The sequence below is a fragment of the Neopsephotus bourkii genome, unplaced genomic scaffold (assembly GCF_033783945.1).
Source record: "Neopsephotus bourkii isolate Nb327-2 ecotype Australia unplaced genomic scaffold, CSIRO-AGI_Nbou_v1 NB_1433, whole genome shotgun sequence".
Classification (NCBI taxonomy): Eukaryota; Metazoa; Chordata; class Aves; order Psittaciformes; family Psittacidae; genus Neopsephotus; species Neopsephotus bourkii.
This window is the reverse complement of record NW_026901910.1, coordinates 1,353,142-1,378,549: the sequence shown is the minus strand read 5'-3', so window position 1 is coordinate 1,378,549 and position 25,408 is coordinate 1,353,142. Positions and strand designations below refer to the sequence as shown.

The 25,408-nt window shown below is 40.7% G+C and overlaps 1 protein-coding gene and 1 long non-coding RNA gene across 10 annotated transcripts in view; one reads left to right on the top strand and one right to left on the bottom strand.

Moving 5' to 3' along the window:
- Positions 1-25,408, top strand: part of NCAM1 (neural cell adhesion molecule 1) — a 103,373-nt gene that overhangs the window by 27,269 nt on the left and 50,696 nt on the right. The gene's annotated exons all lie outside the window — the stretch shown is intronic.
- On the bottom strand, positions 10,187-12,587 carry LOC133220262 (uncharacterized). The gene is made up of 2 exons (XR_009727678.1): positions 12,218-12,587; positions 10,187-10,411 (listed from the first exon to the last, which is right to left on the bottom strand). It is a non-coding gene; the product is annotated as an uncharacterized LOC133220262 (long non-coding RNA).

Here is a 25,408-nt window from a genome sequence, read left to right as displayed (position 1 = left end):
ACTCATTTCTGTCGTCTGATAGAATTCAGCAAAATATATCAGAGAAGGTGTAATATAAATCTGATTTGCCTTGAATTCTGTTCTGGTTTGTCTGTTCATTTGATCTGTCAGTTACCTTTTGTTTCTTTTGTAACTATACCTTCTCAATGTGACTTCCTTTTACAGTGTCTTGTTCCTTCATACTTACTACTAGTGTGAGTCTTAAATTCAGTGCAATATCACTGCGTGTCTGAATGCATGCTTGTACAGATATTGCCATCTCTGCTTACAGTCGTTATCTGAAGTTATTTCATGACTTCTGTTTCAAACTGCCTCTTTCTGAAATTTGCCACTTGTGAAATGATTCCATTTAGAAGATCAGTTTCTGTAACTGCCTATTGCTTTTCATTAAAATTTCATGGGGCTTTTATTTAATGTGTATTCTAGCCTTGTTTATATGGACCTGTTGAAAGTAAAGTGGATTAGACCATTAAAGCCATGTATAATCCATTCTCTGTGGACTTCTGAGACTGTACCCTACTGTGTGTCTAGTCTTAGGGTTTTTTTTCCCTGTCTGTCTGTCCAGCTGTCCATCCCACTGAATGTTTACAAGGAACAGGATTTTTGCATTTTTGGTAAAATCAGTTAGCATTGTTTTAATCTCATGATAACAAACTTGTTCCAGAACTCTCTTCAGCAAACTCAACAGCTGAGTTCCAGCATTGTTTTAATCTCATGATAACAAACTTGTTCTAGAACTCTCTTCAGCAAACTCAACAGCTGAGTTCCAGTTTTGCTTGCAGAGGTTTTTATCTGAAATTAGGCCAGTTCTAGTTCTCTTGGTTACAAGAGTTGGCTGCCATTAATATGTAGATTTCATTGCTGTTTATGGTTTTATGTGATTGGAGCAAATATTTGTTTAACTTTATGGTATGAGTCTTGGAGTTTGACAGTGAAATTAATTCCCGAAGCAGCAGGCAGTTACGGTAGCTTAAGGGCTAAAGGTTTCCTAGGGCACTCAGTTCACAACTGGGAAACCATTGCTGTATCAAACTTAGCAGCATATCTGTCTAACAGAGGCTGAAGGGTAGCTGAGAATAACCTTATTGTCAGACTGCAAGTCAAATATATCTGCTGACAAAAAAATCTAAGCTTATGAAACACATTTACTGCCGATTGCCATCTGAGCATGCTCTCTCTTCCTTTGTGAAGAAGCACAGGTGATGTGCCTATGGAATATGTGATCAGCTACTTTATTCCCACGTTATTTAATGACCAGTCCCATCATGGGCTGGTAAGTGCTTCATTTATAATGCATAACAATGCAGGATCATCTCGGGAGTGTGTAATTAGTGTGGGATTCAGTTCTAGAAAACTGCTGCGTCCATTTTGAAGGTCTGTAATTATAAACCCATCATGCTGTGTCAGAGAACAGGGTAATTAATTTATTATTAGAAATGTTCCCATTCCCACACAAATATTAATTTTTTAAGGAAAAGAGAGCAAAGACCCTGTCAGATGTGAAATCCACTTTGGTATAGTGCAGTGAAGACAGCACAGTTGTTGTCTATGTCAGAATTTTTAATAGAAGACAAGTACATCAGTTCTGCATGCAGCATAATCATTGCGGAGGAGACTGTTTTCCCCTCTCAACCACTTGCATTTATTGCCTGTAAGCATACACCATTTGTTTTGATGGCCTATCCACTTATTTCTGATGTGTCATTGTGCTGTGAGGTTTTAAATAATTTCTTTCAGCTCCATTCTACTGCCCCTGGCTTTTTGACTGTTTTGATCTGAAAGCTTTTTACAGGGCTATTTCAGTAGTTGTGGTTCCATGGAGAATGTGGCACTGATCTTGGGGAAATTCCAGCTGTGGTCTTTGGCTCAGCTGTTGGCCACATATGACCTTATAGGACATTCACAGTTAAGTAAAGGGAAGCTCATGATCAAGTGTAGAGGTAAGTCTCTTTCCATAACGGTGCTGCCTGAGGATCTTTGGTAACATTCCCCTATTTACCACAGACATTGACATGGTAAATTCTGATGTAGTCTTACTAAGAGTAACAGTTTGTATGCAAGACAAGATCTGTAGTGCTATAAAAAGCACTGTAAAATATCAGTTCTGTGATGGGGATGGGAGGAGGCAGTAATCTGCAACCAAAAGTATTACAGAAGTGCAGTATGCAACTTGTCTTTGACTAGTTATGAGATGGCTCTGGTGGAGTAGCATGGCAGGGGTTTTTAGCTGTTTTGATCCCTGTCACTGGTGATCGTATGATCCCCAGTATTAATAAGGACAGTTACTTCTGGTTTGTGCTTTTATTCTGCTTCTCCTATGTTCGAGTGACTTCAAAGGTGTAACAGGGCTCTTTGGACAAGCTCTTTGCTACCAAAATAGTGCTAGTAAAATGCTTACTTGTGTGTGCTGATAGGTTAATTGTCAGTTCTCTCTCTGCTGGATTTTCAGCTTTTTGACTTTCTGAAAGGTGATAAAATAAGGCAAAACAATCCAGAGGCATTTTCCTTTCTAAACCTCCTTTCTCTAGGCTTCTGAAACGTATTTATGTACAGGCCTCTATCCTAACAAAAGACTCTTTGAGAGCCCTATGGTAGTCTAACATTCCCCTCTTTCACATGAAATTAAGGGCTGTGATTTACTGCAGTGACCTGAGTGCCTGAGTGCTCATTTACAGCTAGCTTTTTTTGTTGTTGCTTCTTTTTTTTGTGCCTCTTCTGGGTGCTTTAGTTATGCTAAGGTACTGCTGCATACATGAGGGATGGGCTGGTGTCACATAGCTCACAGTGATGGTCAGGGGAGTTGCTGGGTGGAATTAAGGGAGTAGCTACTTTTTGTTTGCCTGTTTGGTTTTATTTCCTCTGGATGCTGAAGTAGCATCAAGAAGCTTGTAGCATATTGCACAATATGGAACTTACTCTTTTTTATCACTCTTTCTGCTGCTGCCTCCTCTCGGAATGTTTCTTCCAACAGGTGGTTACTGTGGAAAGCCCAGGCATCATTTTCATATGAAACATGGTATTACATCCTATTGTAAGGAGAGTGAGGCATTTAAGGCTGCACAGCCTTCCCTGTCCCTTCTGAGATTTCCCTCTTGGAAATATTTCAAGACCAAAGCCTGAATTGGACTGAACTAGGATTTTGCTCATGAACTCCCTCAGGCATCATGTGATGGTCACCATAAGGTACTACACTGTCATGAGTGACATATGTATTCATGGTGAGCACATGGTTTTCACATATCACAGAGGTAGCCAGCAGGTTTTCCTAACATTGGTGGTGATAGGAGGATGATAAAATGTGCAGACCTAGTCCCTGCTGTGGTATCTGGACCTTACTTCCTATTTTGTAATTTCCTCTTTTTTTTTTTCTTTTTTTTTTTTTTTTTAATCTTTAGGGTTTTTTTATTATTACTATTATTCCTCTGTCTTAATTTTCCTTTTTAATAATGTGGGATCTGCCTTTTATCCATCATGTATGATTACACGTGTTGGAGGAAGGCTGGGCTGGCTACCAGTCAATCTCCAGTAGGAATGCAGTAGAGGCTTCCAGTTAGACCTTGTTTAATTGGTGCCTGTCTCTACTGTCTGCTTGTAAGAAACTGCATAGGTGCATCTCATGGAAGCTGCTCTGTGCGGAAAGTGTACAAATTCATCTTAAAAAGGTAAAGGAACTTGCACAGTAAAAAAGGCTCTACCTGAAAAAAAGCCCTAAACAAGAGTGAGGCAGAAGCAATTGATTCATTTTCTTTAATTATGATCAGTTTGATACTGGATCCAGCTCCAACCTTGAGCACTGCATTATTTTTCTGACATTTTATCCAGCCTTTAGCTAGATTAGCTTCCAAGTAAAAGATGAAATTGAAGGGTTTTTGCAGAACATTGTTGTGAAACATGGTGTGGTCGTGCAGCACAGAGGCAACACAGAGGGTCTGACTGAAAATATCTTTCTGGCTTGTTCCTGTTTATTATGCTTGGCATACAGTATAAATGTACTGAAAAGTAATGGAATTACCCTTGGCAGTGAATTCTTTTGCTTAGTGGTCTGTGTTGCTTGCCACTGTTTGAAGTTTTTCCACTGAAATCTTTAGCGTGTTGTTCCTTTCAGTGCGGCATTACAGTTGCATTGCTTTGTCATCTTCTGTCTCTTCTTCTTCCCCTGCTTTTTTATCTGTCATTCTGTCTTGTCCTTCACTTTACCAGAAACAAAACACCCTTTGTGGTTGTAAGCTCAGCATGCCAAATAGTTTGAATAACTGTAGCACTCCAAGAGTGAATATAAAACACAAAAAATAACAGTAAATTCCTTTTAATGCCATCCTATAACAACAAGAATTCGTGGTTTAATAATTGGGGCAGTAGAATGGTTGACCTTGTTGTTTGATGCAACCATTAGCTTGGTTGGCTTGGCTGAAAGCCTGCTTACCTTCTGTGTTTAACTCTGCGAAAGTAATTCAGTGTTAATGATGCTGCATTCATTAACATCCCAATGTAACCTCTTTTCTTTTTCATGCTTTTCTTCATGGGGCAGATCATTCCATTACCTGTCCTTGGCTTGATACATGCTTGCACGAAGCATGGATTGTTTTGCTGCCTTTATTGTGTGCTGTGAAGGGAAAGGCTCTGAAAGCAAATTGGGTAGTCATTTCTGTGGCTGCAGTCTGCATTAACGCTTCTGTCACACACTCAGGTGGATAAATAATTTATTGTTATAATATTAAGGAGGCTACAGAACATTATCCTTAAGATTCTGTGAAGGTTTTGTTTATTTCTAGGCATGTTTCCTGTCCTAATCTTGTAAATGGTGTTTCTGTGTGAGAAATCTCCCCCGCTCCATTCACTCACTGTCACACATGCTGGTTTGCTTCTTTCAGGTTGTTGCTTTGGAATCATTTTGAGCATTGGATAGTTTACAGGTTGCCCCATGCGATCTTTTCTCCTTAGAGATGAAAGAGCATAGATCACATGTGAGTGAGAAAAAATTAAAAAGAAAAATGGTTCTGTGGCTATTTCAAAACCACGTATGGACTTCAGTAATGAGGTTGAATTTGGGGCCTCACAGCACTTCTAGCTCATAGGGGAGAGATATGCATTGAAAATAAGGCAGCCTTGCTTTCAAAGGACATGTTTTGTTTGCATAAGTTTCAGATTGTAATTGCATTGTCTGCTACCTATTGCTGATTTCTGCTGTGTGATGCAGATATTTTCCAGGGGCTCCAGCAAAGCTTTGTTTTATATCTGAAATAGTATTGGGGCAGGGGGAGACAATGTGAGTAGGCTCCAGGGGTTCAGGTTAGTAATTTTATGTGTAAGAAAAACATAATACACATCAAGTTAGGCAAGTATGGGTTTTCTTAGGATCAAAATCTGTTCTGTTATCAGGGAAATGGGGACCCTGCTGGCATCCTGCTGTTAGAGACTAGCTGTGCCCCTGACTGAACATGTCTATCTAGACACCAGCTGGCTGAGCTGCCAAAGCCTGCTGACATGCACATGTAGATCAAGTATTATCTGGCTCCACCTTCTAGTTCTCACTTCAGTGTGCTCAAATCATTGAAACTTTACTACTTGATTTGGAAACTTCTGGTTTGGGAACAAACTTCTAATTAGGTTGACCTCCACAGAACAGAAGCCATTTAGGATAAGTGGACGTGTTGTTTTTTTTCCCATCAAATGACTCTTGGATAAGAGATGTTTATTATTTTTTTTCTCTGGTCTGTATTGTCTTCATACTTCTTGCAGACTGTACTAGCCTGCTTTTCCCTGTGACTTCTGGGGAGGGGAGAGTCATCTGGCACATGTTCCTAGAATTTCATTGTGGAATACAGAAATACATTGTGGCTCAAAATAAACCCTCCGATGGCTCTTGACAGTGGAAGAAAGCTTTCCAGACCCACTGTGGTCTTCATTACAGCAAAGAAAGCAGTTGTTAGTGGCAGGAGAAATTCATTCAGGAGATTGCTATTTCTGCAATTTCAGGGTTGTGCAGCTGTGTAGGGGGACTTGCACATGTACAGGCCAGGGGCCCCATCTGTTTCTAATAAAACACGGGGGGGGGCGGGGGAATGCTAAAGTGGCAGTTGTGTAGTGTAGATTGGGAGGTGAGTCCCAGCAGTTGTCTGCTGCCAGTTTCCCTTCCCTCCCTTTCTGTATCTTCATAATGAGAAGTGAGAGTCTAAGGAGGCATGATACTGCACTTTTTCTCCTCCCTTTCTTTCTTCTACTTAGAGTATGGATTGTTATTCATACCCTGAATGCCATCTGAAAAATTACCTGTAGGAAAGCACATTCGTAGCTGCAGTCCTGGAAAACCAAGCAGCAATGGATTTCATTAAGCCTTTGCAGCGTAGGGTGCAGTAACCTCCAGCACAGGCTCAATCCTGTTCCTACAGATGAAATTTATAGATTGTCTGCTACTGAACTTCTTGAAATGCCTGGTAGTAAAATATTCCCAAGCAGATCAGGTGGGAGTTTTAATGGAGCATTTTTCACCTCTGCAGAAATTCAAAACTCAAGCGGTACAATGTAAGGCACAAGACAATGAAATTTTTTTCAGGAATAATTTGAAACTGTTATTTTCTTTGCTTTCAGACTTACTTTTGTTTTTTTTTTAACTTGTTTTCTAACACGAAATCTGTGATGTAACTGTGATAGCTGTAGTGGGACCAGTCACAGATTGGATGAGAGGCACTTGAGCCAGAAAGTTTGTGAACCCTGATATCTTGCCTTCACATTTTTAAGGCATTATGATAGAATTGGATACCTCAAACCTGTTGCTCTCAGTGGGAGCATTCCTACTTTTCCATTATACTGAATTACCTTTGATGGCAGTTCTTCTTTCCACATGAAGGCATCTTGAAACAGTGTAGAATGGGAAAGTTAAGTCCTCCTTTGCCCTTCCATGGCTATTAACCTTCTGTTGTCTCACTGAGTCAGACCCCTATCTGAATTATAGTGGAAAGTATGCTTGTCCTTGACTGGAGTGATAATGCCTTGATGTGTGCTTGTAATGGATGGTATGTGTTTATACTTGGACTCCCAGGAGATGGATGCTTTCAAGCCTGTTAGCATCCTGAGCTTTGATTTTTGCTCAGAAATGCATGCTGTGCAAGGATTAGGATCTTAGTACATGATGTGTTATGTGAACATACAATAGAAATAACAGGTGATGCTTTTGGAGAACTTAATTTCTGTTGGAGCAAAAGAGGGCAGGGTTGGAATGGATTGAGAAGAAGTGAAAAGAGAATAAAGAATGGAATAGGTGAAAACAGCCTGGAAGTTGAAGAGACTCTTAATGTTTCCTCATTCTGGAATGCAGAAGGGCATTCTAGCCATCTACCTTTCCCCAAATGGCAGGCAGCCCAAAGGAAGTATTGGTGATCTTGTCTTACTACCATTTTGGAAAACAAGTAAGGCTCCTGCTCGTTTCATCACCAGTGACCTTGTGATCTAGAATCCAAGGTTTCATTAGGTAAATGAAGCATGACAGGCAGAACCTTAACTACTGAAACAGGTCACTTTGGGAGCAGAGAGCACTTCCTGAAGTGTTCCAGTGTCCTTTCAGTAGAAGTGGTCCAGGCCTTGTGCCAGATAGAAATTTACAGGTGTAATTGGATGAAACCATGATGCACAGAGGTGAAAGCAGCTGCTGCTGGTTGCAAGGCAGTGACATTGAATGAAACCCAAGAGTCCACCCAAGCAGTAACTGCATATGCTTTAAATACTGTAGAGCTTTACACCTTGCAGATATTTAAGGAAAGGTTTTATCGTCTTTATTTACAGCCTGATCCTAGTTTGTGAGGGCTTGCAAGTGTGATGGTATAATGGTGAATGAGATCCCTGGGTAATATACAGACAGCGAGTCAGTCCAACTGTCATGTATGTGTGTTATGAATGACTGACTTGTAAGCACAAGGAAATTACTTTTATGTTTATTGAAATAAGGGCAACTGTTTTTTTGTCATGCAGTATCCGAGTGGCATAATCTGTGAGCAGGTGGCTTCTGTTTGTGAAATGAAATGGAAGCAAGGCTAGTATTGTCAGTGTGATTTATGACATATTACTTAGATGTCTCAGTGTCTGAAGGAATTGGGGAAAGTGCTTGAGAAACAGCTGGCTGAGGCACCATCCACATAAAAAAGAGCAGTGCTGGAAAGCAGTATCAGCTCTTTGTGAATTCGCTTTGAATTTGTTGGGGTGTCATCATCTTATAAATACACAGGTAATCCCAGGTTGCATTTTAGGAGCCAAACTACTATAGCTTAGTATATTAGATCCAGACTAGCCACAATTAATGATGTTGTGGCTGAGCCAAGCTATTCCTGACAGGTTTTGCTTTATTCCTCCTTAGATCCTTCAAAAGAGGAAATAAGCATAGTGGTCTTTTCTGATGGTTTAGGAAGAAAAAGCTCTTATCTGTATACAATCTTTGTAGGTGTAATCCAGGATATTGGTATGAATCCTAGTTTTCATGGGAAGAGACAATTATTTCATGTGTTTGGTAGTCAAGGGATAAGGGGAAGATATCTGAATACACATTTTCCTTCCCCGTGGGAATTTTTTCTTGAGATGCATTATTGGCACTGATGTTTCTGTAATAGTTTCTGACAAGTTTCTGGAAACCTGTTCTTTTATAACTGGCATAAAATAAAACTACTTTGCAGGAAATGCAGAATGGCAAATTGTGGTGCTAAGCTGGGGAAGTTGAATCTGATGTATTGATTCCGAACAGTGTACATTTTCTATGCTTTTGATGTGAATGTTACTATGGCTGTTTTTCTTTCAGTGGAGTTTGTGGAGCTTGCAACATCCTCTCAATTGTAACAAAACATGAATTGGGATGCTAGGGACTCATTTTACAACAGAAAGGTCCAGACACATCTAATTAGTGTTACTTGCAAGCACCAAGGAGGGCATCACACAGCTCAACAGTTAGACATGAGGGATGAGGAATATTTGTTACAGCTTACAAGCTCTGTGGAAGGAACCCGTCATCTCCAGCACATGTTACTGGGGTGGCTTGCGGTTGATTCATGGTTTTGTTACTGTCTCATTAACAGAATGACTTACCATGAGGAATGTTCAGTTCTCTGCATTTGTTCCACTAAAGAACTTCTGGCGCATTGCTCATCCCGTCAGCATTTTCTTCTACAACCTATATCTGCGCTTTCTGCTTTCCAGTTCATTTCTGGCCTTACCTTGATTCACAGTTTTTCGCAGCCTTACTATTCTTTCAGTTCTCACAGTGTTATTAAGGTGCCCGTGCCCCTCGCAGCAGTCCCCGCGGCAGACTCTGCTCTGCCGTGGGTTACATACTCCCTCTCGTGGCTTGTTCAGGATGGTGCCGAGTAAGACTGTTCCTAGCCAAGTTCCCTTAGGGAAAAGCTGGGTTGGGGTATTTAATGGAATAGTGATCAGGAATTTGTTTGTCATATCCAGGTTTGTTGATTGTTGGGTTTGGGTTTTGTCTGTTGGTTGGCTTTTTGTGTGTTGGCTTTTTCCCCTGGTCATGACTTTTGTGGAAGCTGAAATTGAATGAATGGCATCTGCCTCTCAACTCCATCCATGAGACAGATTCTTTCTCTCGTTGTACATCACTGGAAACGTCTGTGGAGGTGTGTAGGTCATATGATGTAGTTTCTGGGTGGGAACTAGAAATTGTTTGGGCTGTAAAACCTGGCCTTATTGCACAGAGGGCTCAGTTAGCTGCCTGAACATGCTAACTACTGCTGTTGTGGCTTTCATGGCAGCTTGGTAATGGGAGTTATTGATCACCTCTGACAACTTTATTGTATCCATTTAGTTTTTATGTAGTACATCATCCCCAAAGCTTTGTGAGAGACTGTTATACCCTTCATCCCCATAGTCTCTGGAAGGCTTTTTTGGTACCTTCCTGCTCAGCTGGTTGTCAGCCTGAAATGAGTTCAAGAATTGTATGGGTAGAGACTGACCTGTGTTAATTTTTGACTCATATGGCTGTTGATTATTTGGATAGCTGTGGATCTGTGTAAACTTAGAAAGCGTAGTACTGAGACTTTGGATGTAAAAACAAATACTGGGTCTTGATGATGGAGATAAAAGGCAGGATATTGAATCTGGGAGATGCAGAAACTTGCACATCTCACTGTTCCCTGGGGACTTTCCATAGTAAAGAGCAATTAATGATGGTAACAATGATTCTGAAAGGGGGTTCAGTGATACATTATCTTTTGCTATTTTTAATCATGGCAATACAATGATACTTAGGTTTATTCTTTCAGCAAGCCTCTACATTGATTAATTTGTGTGTCTGATTTCTTTCATATTGAGAACATCTTCTATTTTCTTGTATTCTCAGAGGACATTAGTCTCATTCCTTCTGCATTTTCAGTTCTGCTGAAAATGTGGTGTTTTTCTTAAGCCATTATTTTATGTCCTGGAAAACAGAAGGAGGTGTGGAAAGAAGGATATTCAGCAGGAATCCTCAGGTGGCCTGGAGGTCTTTGCCTTCACAGATCACTGCAGGCAGCTTGGGTAGCTCAGTCCAGCCGTGCATTCTTCTTCAGCCCTCCCCTCCCTGCTTTCTTTCAGTGTGTAGTTCCTATGCTACAGTTGCAATGCAGCCATTGCAAATAATAGCAAAATGTGGTAAACCTAACTACATTAGCTTTGATAGCTGCTGTGTGCAAGGTGTGTATGATGCAGAGATAACAGAGAAAGACTGTCCCCAGTTACATTGTAAAGCAAACTAAGAAAAGGACAATATAGTCACCATTTTACAGCCAGAGAATTGAAACAGATTGAAAGCAAAATGGTAAAGTCTGCACTGTATTAACACCCAATTGATTTTAGCAAGATGTGGTGAAGACTTCATTTAGTGAGTGGTTCAGAGGGGCACATGCAGAGATGGGAAAGCATTCGAATAGACCCAGAGATTTGGTGTTCTCCCCAGTATGCTGATAGTGGAGCTGTCATAGGACTGCAAGGTAATTTGTCACTGTACACCTACGTAACTGCTGTGTTGGATGGTTGACTAATAGTTCTCCATTCAGTGCTAGTCAGAAATACCTTTCTTTTGTCTCCTTCATCTCTGGTTACAAAATACAAGGTGAATATTTAACTTAGGCTGTTGCCTACAGAACTCTATTATCTTAAAGGCTGATGGCATCTGTCTGGTCACCTGCCCTGCCAAAAGGCATAAGCACATCATAAATACGACTGCTGCTTATGCTGAGTTTTGAAGGAACAGAATAGGTTGGGAGAATTTGCTTTGTAAGACCCAAACAGGCGTTGACCTTGGTACGATAAGTAATATTAAATATCACATGAAAACAAATGAATTCTTCACTTGGGATTCATTTAGTTGATATTTTCTTTCTTGAGCTGGCTGAGCAGACATGACATAGGTTCTGGTAAAAATCCTTCTAGCTAAATATCAGTGGGTTCAAAGTATCATTTGTATCTGCCCTACAGAAAATCTCCCATAAAGCACTGTTTTAACACATTAGTGCTAAACAGTATTTTATTCGTGTCAGCATTGAAGTTTTACAGTCTAACAGGATCTTGCTTGTGTTCTGTATTCCAGGACTGCCTGCATTTATATCCCTTCTAAGTTTAATAATAAATGGCATAGTACTAACAGAGAGGAGTAGGGAAGGACAGTTGAAGTAGGAAACTGCTGTATATAGAGAACCATTTTAATTTACTGTTCTGGCTTTAAGGCTTGTGTAGATCCTCAGGTTTCACTAAAGAATAGATTTGATTTGATTTGATTTTTAAGTAGAAAAGTATAGATATGTGTTCAACAGTCATCTCTAGATTTTGGAACTTGTAGACCTCTTAGCAGAAGTTATGCCAGGGAGTGCTTGATAGAATTAAGGAAATTAATATATACAAGGGAGCTTTAGAAGACAGATAAATTTTCAGGCTTCAGGGTATGCTCTAGCCCAGCCATTAGTAAATAGGGTCAGGTGGACATACGTTATCCAAAGGATTAACCTTGTCTACTTCTATTTCAGAAGCTGGTACTGGCTATCAGTTGAGACCAGCTTTTGCACCTGACTCATCCATATTGTGGCAGAGCACAAGGGCCACAATTACAGCCCAGGGCACTGTTGTGCTAAGTGCTCTTCAACTTGCACACAAAAGAGTAGTCCCTACCCTAAACAGCTTAGCTGCAGTTCTGGTCTGTATGATCCCTTGTGATAGTTCCTACTTATGGAACACATCTCAGTAAAAATACCTGAGTTTTGAAAGTGCAGAGCAGGCATCCAACATCTCTTGGCCCTACATGTTCAGTGCTGAATATCAGGTCACTTTGTAAATCTAAATAAGGGCTCACGGTGTGAAATTTTTCATGGAGCCTGAAAGAGAAAAGCTTGTTTAAGAGAAATCCTGCCTGTGACCCATAGTTTAAGCCCCAATACTCTGAAAATCATGATTACCATGGTGGTACAGTAGCTCCTTATGTTTAATTATATTACCGCTAATTTCAAGCCTTTGCCTGCAGACTGGGCAGCAATTGTAGCTAAGAGCCAACTGAACTTTCACCAGTTACCAGGAGGTATCAGATAACTGTTCTTGCTTTTCCTGTGTGTGAGACATAGCTTTTTAAAAAAGTGAATGTTACATCTCATAAAAAAGCTTGAGGCTGGCTTCTCACTGTCTTGAATCAGCCACTAAATGCAGCTATAAGCCAGCTTCATTAGGGACACCACAGGCCTCTTGCATTATTGCAGTAATTAAGGCACTTGCAGGCTCACTTCTCCTGCTGATTTTATTACACTGAGGAGATAAAGTTTGGGCAAGGCAGAGACTTTCCTTGGTCAAAATCAATGAAGAAGGAAAGGAAGCAACTGACATTACTATGGAAACAAATGGTGCATCCTAGAGAAGAGTTGGAGTGGTGCGGGGAGTAACAGCAGCCTGCTTCGGAGAAAATAGGCAGAGAAGCGTACTGGTATTGTGCGGGGGTGTTCTGCAGAACACAGAGAGGGACTTCATTGCTTGTGACAGGCAGTGAACTTCACAAGCCAAATTGTTCAGATATTACCCTCCTGTGAAGAGAGGTTCTGGAGGAGGCAGAGTGAGATAGAACAAAAAACGTCAGTGCAGCCGAGTGCAAAGGAAGAAAAAGTAGAAGTGATGGATTAACATGTTTGGCTCAAACAGACTGATCTGCTTTCCTAGGATCATAGATTTTTGCTGACATTTTGATCATTAACTTTGGCTTTTCGTTCAGTCTTTCTTCTTCCAAGGAGAAGTTTTAAATGCAAATTACTCATGTCCCAGATTTGTGTGGTTTAGGATAGAAACCTTAAATCATGTGCTTATTGTGGAAGTGATTTTTTTTCCTGATGTTATAGTTAATTTCAAGAGATTAATTTAGTCCTATTTGTAAGCTGTTGAGTAAGATTCACGCTAGAGATGGTGTCATCTACTGACAGATACCCATTTTCTCAGACCAACTTCGATGTGTCTCTGGTTCTACTATTTGATAATTGCTGACTGTTCCCTGCTACTGGCATCTGTAGAAGATTAGATGGTGTGTATCTGAGTTTGACAGTTTAAAAACCAAAAAACCCAACAACACACACACAAAAAGGAAGTATAAGTAAGAGATTTTATTTTTGCCCATTGCTAATGGAATATGACCAAGTCTGAGATGGATTACAGAAGAAGATGGAACACAGGTTGAAGAGCTCTGCTTTATCCCACTTGATTTGGTACTTACAACACAGAGAAGGCATTAAAAATTGAAGAGGCTGTTTGGCCCAGCAATGAATAGACATAGAAAGAACACCTGATCTTTCTTTCATTCCCAAAGCTGATGTTATTGCAAGGATTGCCTTGCTTGTAATGACCAAGAGAGGTTCAGTCCTGAGCTCTGCTAGTTCTCTTAATTTTTGAAGCACACGTATTCAGCTAAAATGTTCATTGCCTGACTTGCATAACTTGCAAGTTGCAGAGGTTGAGAAGAGAAATACAGTAAGACAGGGGTTAAGGATACCTAAAAAGAGCAGTATCAGCATTCACTCCAGTTAACTAGCTGATGAGGCTAACTATAACCCCCTTACAACAGTAAAAATAAATTGGAAGCTATATGGTTTTTTAAAGCCGAGGTAACAGTGGAAAAGATCAGGCTACCCAGAGCTGTGCCCTGTCATTAAACATGGATTAAGTTGCTTATATTTGCCATGGTGAATTCTTACTAGGTTTCCAGGAGACTTCCCAGAGGACAATAGATGAAGCATTTGCTTGTCTTCTGGCAATGTGGTTACTGTTTATCCTGTCAGTCACAGCTGATGCTGTAAGGCATTTAGATACACTAGGGAGGCAGGAGCAGGTTTGATTGGTTTTACATTCTTTTTGTTTCTCCCCTGGGAGCACCCCTTTTTGAGCTTCTTAGCTGTAAAAGATGTCTAAATCTGAGCTTGTGTAAACTATTCCTCTGATACGTGTTTTAGTGAGCAAGGAGGGCCACTAATTTATTGCCTGTAACTTGACCTTAGTTGGACAACTAGGTAGTTAAGACAGTAGTGCAGCAAAGAGGGAGTAAACAAGCTCATTTCACTCTTCCCTGAAGGCATTTTCTTTCCTGTGCTTTCTGAGCAAATAGGCCAGTGTATTAGCATGTTATTCTTTCTAATCTTTTGGCTTCTGTTTTCATTATATTAATGCTTTAGGGTTTATTCAAGGGAAAGATGCCTTAATGATGCTAATGGTTCTAATGATTTTCTGAAATTCTGGAGGTTCCATCAGTGTGGTAGTTGCAAAAGACTGTTAACATACTAATTTAAATGTTCTCAGTCGACCCACAAATTATAGTGGTATTTCCAGAGGCAGCAGGATCAATTCACCAAATACCCAGAAATATGTAATAGTCTGCCCTGTGACAGTACTTTGTCCTTGGGGTAAAGTGTCTTGACCAGCCTTGTTTATAATCACAAAGGATTAATAGTGTGAGGATTTCCAGGTGTGGTTCTGCTGTCATTAGTAGTAGTACTCCAGCTTCCACCTGTGTGGCGGTAAGATGTTATAACCAAAGGAGCGGGGGGGAAAAAACCCCAAATGCAGAATGCATGGATTTCCTTGCTTTCAAGCAGTTGTGCTGTGCCTCCAGTCTCTTCAGTTTAGCACTCCCATTACTTCTGTTGTTTGCTTGGGTCTTTTCTCTCCAGAGAGGAAGGTGTATTGAAGAAACTGAACTGGAATTGTGCAAGGAGACCACATGCCATGAGGTTTGGAGTAGCTCTTGAAACTGTTTTACACTTCGATTTTTGCGACCAGCTTACTTTACTCTTTCAAACCTGCCTGCTTTACTATAGTTGCTTCTGGTTTTCTGCAGTTGTGTCATTTATAAATGCCAAAAGCCCATTATCCAAGCTGAAAAACAGGGAGGAGAATAGATGAAGTAGCCGCTAGAAAGGTCCAGTGGTGGTTCCAGGCTGCCTCTGCAGTATAATGCTATAGCATTGTGCTTTTTCTGTTGTAAAATACACATTTGTAAATTCCTCCTTTGTACAAGTCATCTGACGTTAATGTACTATTTTCTTATGAATACTAATGTATTTTCTTATTCTTTTGCTTTCCTATGCCTTCTACTCTTCCAATATAGCTTTATGTAGTGAAGTAACCTTCCTGTTACTTCAGTAAAACACAAGCCATTAAGTTTCTTTTTCATCTAATATACTGAGGAACAATGGGTCAGTTTAAATTTGCAATTTTAGGTTATAAGGCAGTGTTGATAATTCATATTTACTACAGTGTCAGCTATAAATCAGTGGTACTTATTCTTGCTTTTTATCTGCGTGTAACTGTGGGACCCTGCTAGCTAATAGCATATTTCTGCTTGTTGTATCATTTATAAATGATAAAGAATCGCCTTTTGGAAACTCTGTTCTGTGATGTTATCTGGCCAAAGTCTGCTCATTAGCAGCTGCAGTCTAACTTGGTTACTTCACTTGACAGATCCTGAGTTGACTGGGGGTTGAATGAGATTTCCAGTGGGAATGTTACAGGCCAGTCCCTCTGGCAAGAGATACACTGAGGCTTAGCATCCTTTACAGGCTTCTTTGGATACCCTTAGCTTTGGTATTCGGCAAGTAAAAGGCTCCCTAGGCACTCTACCACGTGAAGTTTCCACAGTTAATGTTACACTGGTTTAGTTGGCTTCCTTCATGATGTAGGTCCAAACTGCTTTTATGCCAAGATTCTGCCGGGCTGAATTTTCAAGTTACGGATCCTGGAGACTAAATGTTTATAAAGTAGATGCTGAAACAGAAAATCCCATACAGCAAGAACGCTTTTAAGCATGTGGAAAATGCTTTGGATTAAAAACGTGCATCTGTGGACTTATTGATTGTAAGCCAAATCAAGTCCTGGTCTAATATTGCTGACTTTACTCATGTTACACTTGCATTCTACTTGGCCCTCTGGCAGTGCACAAGGCTTGACTGGATATCTTTTTATTGGAAGAGTATGCAATCTTTCATACTCTCCTCCTATTTTCTTGGGGCTGGCTTTGATTATATTGTGTGTAACCAGCCTCTAAGTGGGGCCTGATAAGGCTTTAAGAGAGGGGTAAGTAAAGAGGTTTGAAGAGAAGACATGTATTCTCTATTTTTAACAAGACAACAGGCAACTAGTCTGCTTTTTTTAATGTAGTGTGTGCAAAATCAGTGACTCCTGAGTGCACTCTGGCCACTGAGAGAGCTGAGCCTATTGAGTCATGCTGTATTTGAATATAAAGTGCTGGGTCACTGCTGTCTCAGTGAATTGGTTAGGAGTTTGGATGAAGTGAGGTTACTTAAAAATTGAGGTGAATAGCAACTAAAACCAAGAATTTTTTATCTTCATCTTAGACAGACCCTGATAGTTAGCTTGATGCTTTATTACCATTAAGAGCAAAGCACTCATCTCAACATGATGGGGAAAATAGTGACAAAGCCTGTTATGCAAACCCTTCATTTAAAACTACAGCTGCAGTCAACATTGAAAGTAGTGGTACAGGCAGTAATTCAGCATTTCAGTACCTTAGAAAGCTTTTAAGGAAACACTCCAGCTTACAGTAATTAGTGCTCTAAAGGAAGTTGTAGTAAGGAAATTAAGAAAAAGCCTCAATCTGAGGTGCTGCTTACATAAAAAAAAGCTACTTTACAACAAATGAAACACTTGAACCATCTATTTATATTGTCAGCAGGGCAGAGCTGGGCAGTTTGCATTGTTCTTTTCTGTCTGGCAAGCTGCAAAGCAAGTGACATGGAAGCCAGGGAGAATGTGCAGGAAAGAGCAGGTAAATTATATCTTTCTAGTGTGTTCAGCAGCTAAAAGAAAAAAAAGACCAGCTCACAAGTCTCCTTAGCTTCTTCTGCCAGTTCTGACTTGGGCGTTAAGGCAGTGTTGTGCTGGAAGGTGCTGCTGAGAGAAGCTCTGTATTCCAGATGCAAAGAAGATTATGAAAACATGTCAACAGAGAGGCCAGATGTTCAGGTCAGTCAGCACAAGCTGTGCAGATTCCTGAATGCGATATGAAGAATACAGCCACATTAATCAAGGCTCCTTCAAAACTACCATGCCTCAATGAGAGGGCTTCTTGAAAGGGTCAGGTGGAGTGTCAGATTCTTGCACATCACTAGGTTTCAGAGTGTCAGCTCTGCCATATCAGATCTATGGATGAGGACTGTATTGTTCCTGCTACCTTGATATCTAAGTACTTTAGCTTTGAAAAGGTACAATTTTAAGGAGAAACCAATTCCCACTCTCACTAACTGAAGTTAGTAATTTCTATGAAGTAAATCCTTAATTTCAAGCTTTTCCAGATAGTCCAGCTTTACCTACTGCTAAAGAACATATCCCCAAACTAAATCACCATATAAAGAGGCTGGGATAGGTTTTCAATTATTTTCAAGACTTTAAAATGAAATCTCATGCTAGCAGTGCTACTGCCTTCACTAAGACTAAATGGTAGACTGAAGGGGAACTGGAACTTGCAGATTTTAGGGATTGCTTAATTTTGGGAATGACACAGATGTCCCAAGAGCTTCAGCTCTTGCAGGGTTGTTAGTTACTGCTGTGCATTGCCGATGAAGCAACAGTGCTGTTCCACAGAAGAATTCATTGTGTGTGCATCCTGCTCAGCAGGCTGCCAGGATGAACTAGCTGCAGCAAGATTAGACTTGACTCATGAGCTTCTACAAATCCTATTTTTCTCATCTTTTCTCAGTTCTTTATATACCCACAATGCAAAGTCACCCACATTTCTTTTTAGCAGAAGATTATAACTTCCTTAGTTTTTAATTAAAATTGTCCGTACTCTGATTTAATGGCTCCATAAAGCATCTTGGCTTACTCAGCCCCAGGTAAATGAAAATATTTGCTGTGCAAATAGGGCTATTAGTTTTATGATCCATAGCAATAAAAAGCTTTTATCAAGAATGTCATCAGAAGGGACATAAAACTGTGTTCCATATAAAACTGCTAATATGCCTGAGAAGCTTTACTTTGATTTATAAGTTTCTACAGGAAAAGGTGTTACTAGTATTATTTTTTGGGGGTGTATTTTGCGGTCACCTCTAAAATTGAAAGCACTTCTGAGCAGTATTTTAGAAGATCATGTACACACAAAGGATGGAGTCACAACCTTGGCAAGAGGTGTGGGTGCAATCTGAATTACTCCTTCTTCTCTGCAGAGACTGCCTGCATCAACACTGGCATGTCACTTTGTCCAGAATTAAAATGAATTTGACTTAAATTAAGCATAGATGAAATCTTTCTGAATTCCCTGTTTGTGTGTTTGTGGGTACACAAGCAGGCTTTCAGCTGCTTAGGCAAGCAGGGGGTAGTTGTAAATAACCTACAGACATTTGCGGAATGGCAGATGGACTGGTGGACAGGGTTTGAGCTCGGAGAGGTAGTTTTGTCCTTTGCAAGGGTGCACTGTGGGCCTACACGCAGACCCACGAGCAGTCAGGTTTTAAAAGAGCAGGGTTACACTATTATATGACAATTTGAAGCAGTTGCCTCAAAATGTAACATCTGGTTTTCTTAAAGCAAAAAGCGAGTTATCCTTCCCCCACCCACAGCAGCCATAACACCATTTTGGCAATGGTTCTTTTCATCCCATAAATCCATCCTGGTCCTCATGTAGGTATCATTTTATCCAGCTGGGGCTGGGGTAAAGCTGACAGAAGATGGTAGCACTGGCGCTGGCTGGGCAGGAAGAGGGTCTGCAGCCAGAAGCACCACACAGGATCAGAGCTGCCCCTACTTTTTTGCATGCTCTGCAACAGCCACTACTGTCTCAGTCATTTCAAAAACCTGTGGGTGAGAGCACTGTGCTTGGCTAGAAGTATACTGCAGTGATGGGCAGGGAAAATGCCCTCTGTGCAGCATGTAGCACTGGCTGTTCATGGTGCATACAGTGTGATGACAACAGAGAGGGTGAAGAGCATCCTCTCACATACCAGATGCAGCCACTAGCCTGTGGTTTGTTCTTTTTTTTCAGATGGTTCTCCTCTCAATGTTGCTTTGGTCACGTCTTTCTCTTTGCATTTTGTTGTGGCGCTGTGGTGAGCTGCTGTTTGCTTCCTCCCTGAATCTTTATGTTCTGATATTCCCCAAAGGTATCAACAATCCCCTCCTCCAATTCCTGGCAGAATTACTGAGAGGTTACCATGGCAACAGGGGAGGAATTGGATCCGCAGACCAGCTGAGATCAATCCCAGCTGCCTGCCTCCTCCTCCTGAGCAGTCAGCTTATTTTTAATAAAGTGACCATGTACAGGAGGCATGTCTTTGTCTTGTTAAGCCTTTGTTGTATATTAAATCCTGAGGGCTTTCACCATAATCTGCTGAGCTCACAAGCTTTACAAATCCTACCCTTACTCTAAGAGCTGTGGGCATTAGACCCAGTAGTACTTTATTCCTGATCAATTTTGTTTATTTCTGGAATGTAACATGCGCTTCAGAGTTTAATTGGGGAACTGGTGCTAGAAGTAAGTGAAATTACAGGTACAGTGTTTAAGAGGCAGGTGCTTCCCAGTGACACTGAAAAACGGCTGATCTCTGGTAGAAGAGCATGAGTGACAGGTTCTTACAAATGGCATTTCTGTTTGTATTGCAGTTGCAAGGCTCCAGGCTTGTTCTCTGCAGTCCTGCCTGCTGTGTTTGTATAAAGGGATGAGTCTAGTTTGCTTTATCTCCTTTTCTCTACCTGCTTTGTGCAACTTGGTGCTGCCACAGTGACTCTTTTCTAAATACAAAGTGCCCTACCAGTCTGCATTATTTGGGGTGTTGATAGAACCATTACACCAGGGCAGAGTAGCATCCCAGGCTTTAGGGGAATTGTTTAAGTGATCTTGAAGGTGCCAAAAGCTGTTTAGATCCAGTCGGTCCTGGTACTTCTTTATCTTGGGAAGTAAAAGTTGGATTCTTGTCAAAGGTGTGGCAGAGGCAATGCTTTGTTCTGTGCTGTCATAAAAGCAATTGGTGTGACTCAGATTTATGTTGTTGAGAAGACGGACAAATGAGCTCTGCCATAGAAGGGTGAAAAATTGTGATACTGGCTTAGCCAGGTCCCAGGTTGCAGTTGGTGTCTCCTGTCCTTGATTGGGCTGTCAGAAGCTGGAGGGTGTTTGCATCATTTTCAAAAGCGAGTACAAAGATATGACATTGCTCTGCTAAGAGCCTCTCCAGAGATGCAGAGAGGTGCAGGCTATCTAGCATGTACAAGTGCATTCTACTGTAGATTCCTGCCCACTTCTTGCAGCTACAGAGTAATGGTAACTTTGTTGTGTAACGTGTTCAGAACATGATAATAATTCATGCTGTGAAGTCATATGGATTTAGGTCCATCCTTAGTTCCAAAGCTCAAACTGGAACATTCTGAGGAGAAGAGGTAAAAGTAGTGGAAAGCTAAAGCAGTAGTGGTTTTACAGGAAAGGAAGGATGTGGGAGGGATTGAACTCACATGGTTTCTAGGGAGCTGTGATGGATATACCCCCATAGTGAATTTGCAGTAATGCAAATCTGTAGCCAAGTGTATTTGGTGTTCCGAGACATTCCATTTTCATGGCCCCAGATAGATCTTCAGGAGCAGTGTGTACATTAGCCTTTCTGCTGTTAAGGTGAAAGAGTGACTACAGCTCACTGCTGTTCATTCACACACTGTTTAACATCAGTCCTTTTGACTTTATACAGATACAGAACCAGTACCCAGCAATTAACGCACTTTCCTCTGCTTAAAGTGGCACGTTATTTACTTAACAGGTAAAGCCTGCTGTGTTAGCCTCAGTCTTGGCCCAGCAGGGAGACATCCTCCCTGCCTATTACCAAAATCATGGCTTAATTTGAGCTCATTTCATTTGTTGAAATGCAAAACTAATTATGTTTAACTACAGATGAACAGGAAGTTGCATTAGCAGAGTTTTTTTCAAATCAATGGGGAGTTATTCAGCATTATTTGGGGGCTGAGGAACTTTGTAACCAGATAAAAGATATGGGGGAGGACTGAGCTATAAAAAGTGTTATTGTGTGATTATGAAGAGGCCTTTTAATGCAGTTATTATGTGATGCTAAAAAGGCCTTTATTGCTACAAGTTGAAGGCAGAATACAAATGGGCTCACAGTGTCTATTAAGTGAAGAGTGGAAAAAATAGTCTCCATTTCCCTGAACTGCAAAGCAAAAATAATGATTAAGTAGTGATTAAAATCTGTGGCATTCCTGGGTTTCTTAGTTTGATCATATACTAAGCAACAAAGTTTAGCAAGTAGGGAGCAATTGTTTGTGTCATTTAAGCCATAGTTAATTGTTATGATGAACCTGTTTGTCCAGGATCTGATGTCAGCAAGTTGTTCTGCTGATAAAGGCTGGTTGAAACAATTAGGGTTGAACTCCTCCCTGGTGTAAAATAAGTACAGGTGATCTTGATGTGAATAATTCAGAGGAATTTTCCTTCTCAGATGACAGCTGATTTCCAAAAGTTAGCTTCAGTTTCCCTGATGAAAGGCTGCTGGACAAACATAGCTGGGCTTCTCTGTACCCAATTTCATCACCAGGGGTCTGCTTCCCAGCCCTCTGTGAACTCAGTTTGTAGAAGAAAGCCTTAATGTTGTTTGCAGACACAATGAGAACAAGAAACAGGGCAGTTTCCAGAATGGAGCAGACCCACAGCCTATCCAGTTGGTTATCTTGGCTCCTACAGAGAGCCACCACCAGAAGACGAGAGACTGAAAAAAGTCAGGTATAATTTTACTTCTCAACATTTACAGCAGAATGGAAATGTTGAGATTTCTTAGAGTGTGGATTTTTCCTTTAATAACTACAAATGATTGCTCACCCCACCTAGTGATTAACAATCAGAAGGCTTTGCAGGGAGTGATTGCTTGACTGGATGTAAGCAAAGACATGACAGTCAGACATTACTTTAAGGTTCTTACGGCTGTTTCTTAGAATGGTGCAGTGTCTTGGATCCCTTGTGCTAGGCACAGTATAAATGCAAAACAGATGCTGTGGTTGCTGTCAGAAAGCAAAAGTAATTTGTTTCTTTTTAATACAAGTCTACTAAGTACTGTTTCAAGACATATTTGAAATTACTTGCATTAATGGTAAGGGAAGGAAAATGCAAAATGATTTGTTGTGTAAGTTAGTCTGAAACAACGCAATACGGGTATCTATTGTATTTTCTGCTTCTGTCAAGAGGTTTGTGTCATGTAACCTGCTCAGGTTGGATCATGTAGTTATAGCAGTAAGTGTCTTTCAGTAAGAATATTCCTCAGCTTAGTAGTTTCTTGTAAAAGGTATCAACTAGGCCTTAAGCTGCCAGTGATGCAGCTATATGTTTTAGCAGTCTCCTTCAAGAAAAGTCTCAAGATTCACAGCGTGCATCTGATTTACCTGATCCTCTCACAGGGTTCTTGTTCCTGGTATTAAATTAATGAACCTGAGGTGTAGTGTGAAATTGATTAATAGTGGCTCTCTGGTTCCTACTACTCACGAGGTCATAGTTTCTGTGTCATGGTAATTGCTAGATTTGAAAAGTGTGTTTCCAGCATTTGTTAATAATATCAGGAGGTTTCCTCTTAGCCTTCCTCATGTCATGGTTGGAGGGACTGTGCTGGCATACAGGGGCGCTATTGGTGAAGGGATTGCTGCTTCTCTTCATAACTTTTCCAGAAATTCTATTATTTAGGGCAGTAATTAGAAGATTTAATGATAATTTTGCAGCTGGTGGAGCAGAGGGAGCACTGACAGAGGCATAGCCGAGGATGTCCTTCGCTCTCTTGTTTCTAAGAGTTCAAAATAGTTTTGCATTCCTGGGTCCCAAGGGGGTTCTAGATTTCATTCTTCTGAATATCTGTCCATCACTTAAACGCACAGAAGGAGCTAAGCCCTTAGAAAAAGGGAAAATCTTAAGAGGTGGCTGTTGTGGCCTTGGTTCAGATCTTTTTCCTGCCCTTTCAGGTGTATTATACAGTAGGATGCTTCCTGCTTGCGTGATTACCTCCTGTTCCTTCTATCTACTGTGGCAGAGGCATACATGATATAAAGTAGAGCACAGATGCTGAATTATGGGGTGATGAAAAGTTCAATACTTTACACAGAGCCTTTTTTCTCATTTCTAGCTGTAACGGAAAGCACCTGAGAATGGAATGAAAGGCATTAATAACCCCAGCCTTTGCCACTGCCTTCCCAGCATGCAGCAATTCTGAAAAGTGCAGAAGAGGTCCATTGGTATATTTACCTAGTGTAGTGTGGCCAAAAAAAAAATATCGTGAATTTATATTAGATCTCAGCTCAAAAGCCATTTTACCAGCACCCCACTGTTTGCTAGCAGTGCTTGCCTGAATAGAAAGTAAGTTGATGACTAGTCTAAATGCCCTTCCTTGGGCTGCTCTGGTTTTCCAAGGCAGTGCTGGGAGAATTCAATCACAACTTCATTGTGTTCCCAGTTGATAAAAAGTGCAGGCCACGAGTGGCTGTAATAAACCCCTTGCTGTTAGTCAAGCGATCAAGGGATACTTTAATGTCCCCGTCTTCTGAAAGCCTCTTGGCTAGGGAAGATGTACAGCCACACGTGCAAATGTAGGGCAGAAGTAGAATGCACAGTATTCACAAGCTCTGGCTTCAATTGAATCTTGGCTTGGTTTTTCTGTTTACTACTATATCCTAGTCTTTGAGATGGAATCTAGCATTTATCAGTATAGCTGCTAAAATCCAGTGAGAATAAAACTAGAGAAGTGGCATGGACCATGTACTATTGTTATCCTTTGCAGAGCCCCACTGGCTCAGATTGACTGCTTCCAGTTTATTTATGAAGAGAAATGCTGTATCAGAATGGTTGTTGGCTAAAGAAATGTGTTCAGACACCTTAGCAGAAAATCCTACTATTTGCATCCTTTTTTAATGATGGCAGGCAGCATTCCTTCATTGTGTGTATAGCTATATAGTTAAAGTCTAACCCCCACAGCCCATATGTCTGTTTCCCAAGCACAGTAAGGAATGTTGCCATTGGCACATACAAACAGGTTTTCATTTCTGAAGCTGTGCATGTTTCTTAAAAACCCAGGTGTGTCTGGCAACTAAAACTAATGCCTCTGTTGTCTGGAGGTAGAATTAGCTGCTCTGGGAGAAGGGTTTTCATGCACTACAGCACGAAAACAAGAGGGTGACAGATGAAGCATTTGCAATAAAGTTGCCGAGAAGTGCTTTGGCTACATGGGGTAGAGGAATAGCTCGATTAAGGTGATTGTTTTCTGCAAGCTAATGGCAGCAGTTTTGAAATAAAACCTCTTCATTTTGGCATCTTGAAATTTATACTTGACCTGGACTTGTTAGGCCGCAGAGCTGCTGCAGCATTAAGCTATAGCTGTAGGAAATCCTGAATCCAATTACATTTTCTGCCTAATGGGTCATAATTTATGTTATGAAGATGGTAGTGATGTTGCTGGGGGAAAATGGCATTGGGCATGCTTGGGTATGCATGCCGAAAGGCTGATTGTAAGTGAACATGAAAGTGGGGAGGTTCGCTTTCCTTTCTCACTTGGTTAGTACCAATGTGAGTCAGAAAGTAAGTAGTCATACTGGATTATTCACAGCACAGGCTAGAAACCTTAGCATCATCTTGACATAGCTTTGCTGTAATTGTTGATTCTCCCCTTATTGTACTAAAACCAGGGTTATTTTTCAGCATCTTTGACTTTTTACCTTGAATTTCTGGTGACACTTCTAAAAATGGTATGTTTCTTCTCCTTTGTGCATTTAATGCCAACTGGTTTCACTTTTCTAAGTAAAGGAAGAAAAAATATAGGTGTTTCTCAGTAGTGAGACTCCAAATGTAGGCTTCTAAGGTGTGCATAGTTATTGGGGTAGAAGCTGCTCAAGAGAGGTCGGTTAGTCTTGAAAGCCCAACTTTTACTTCAGATATTTACAGATA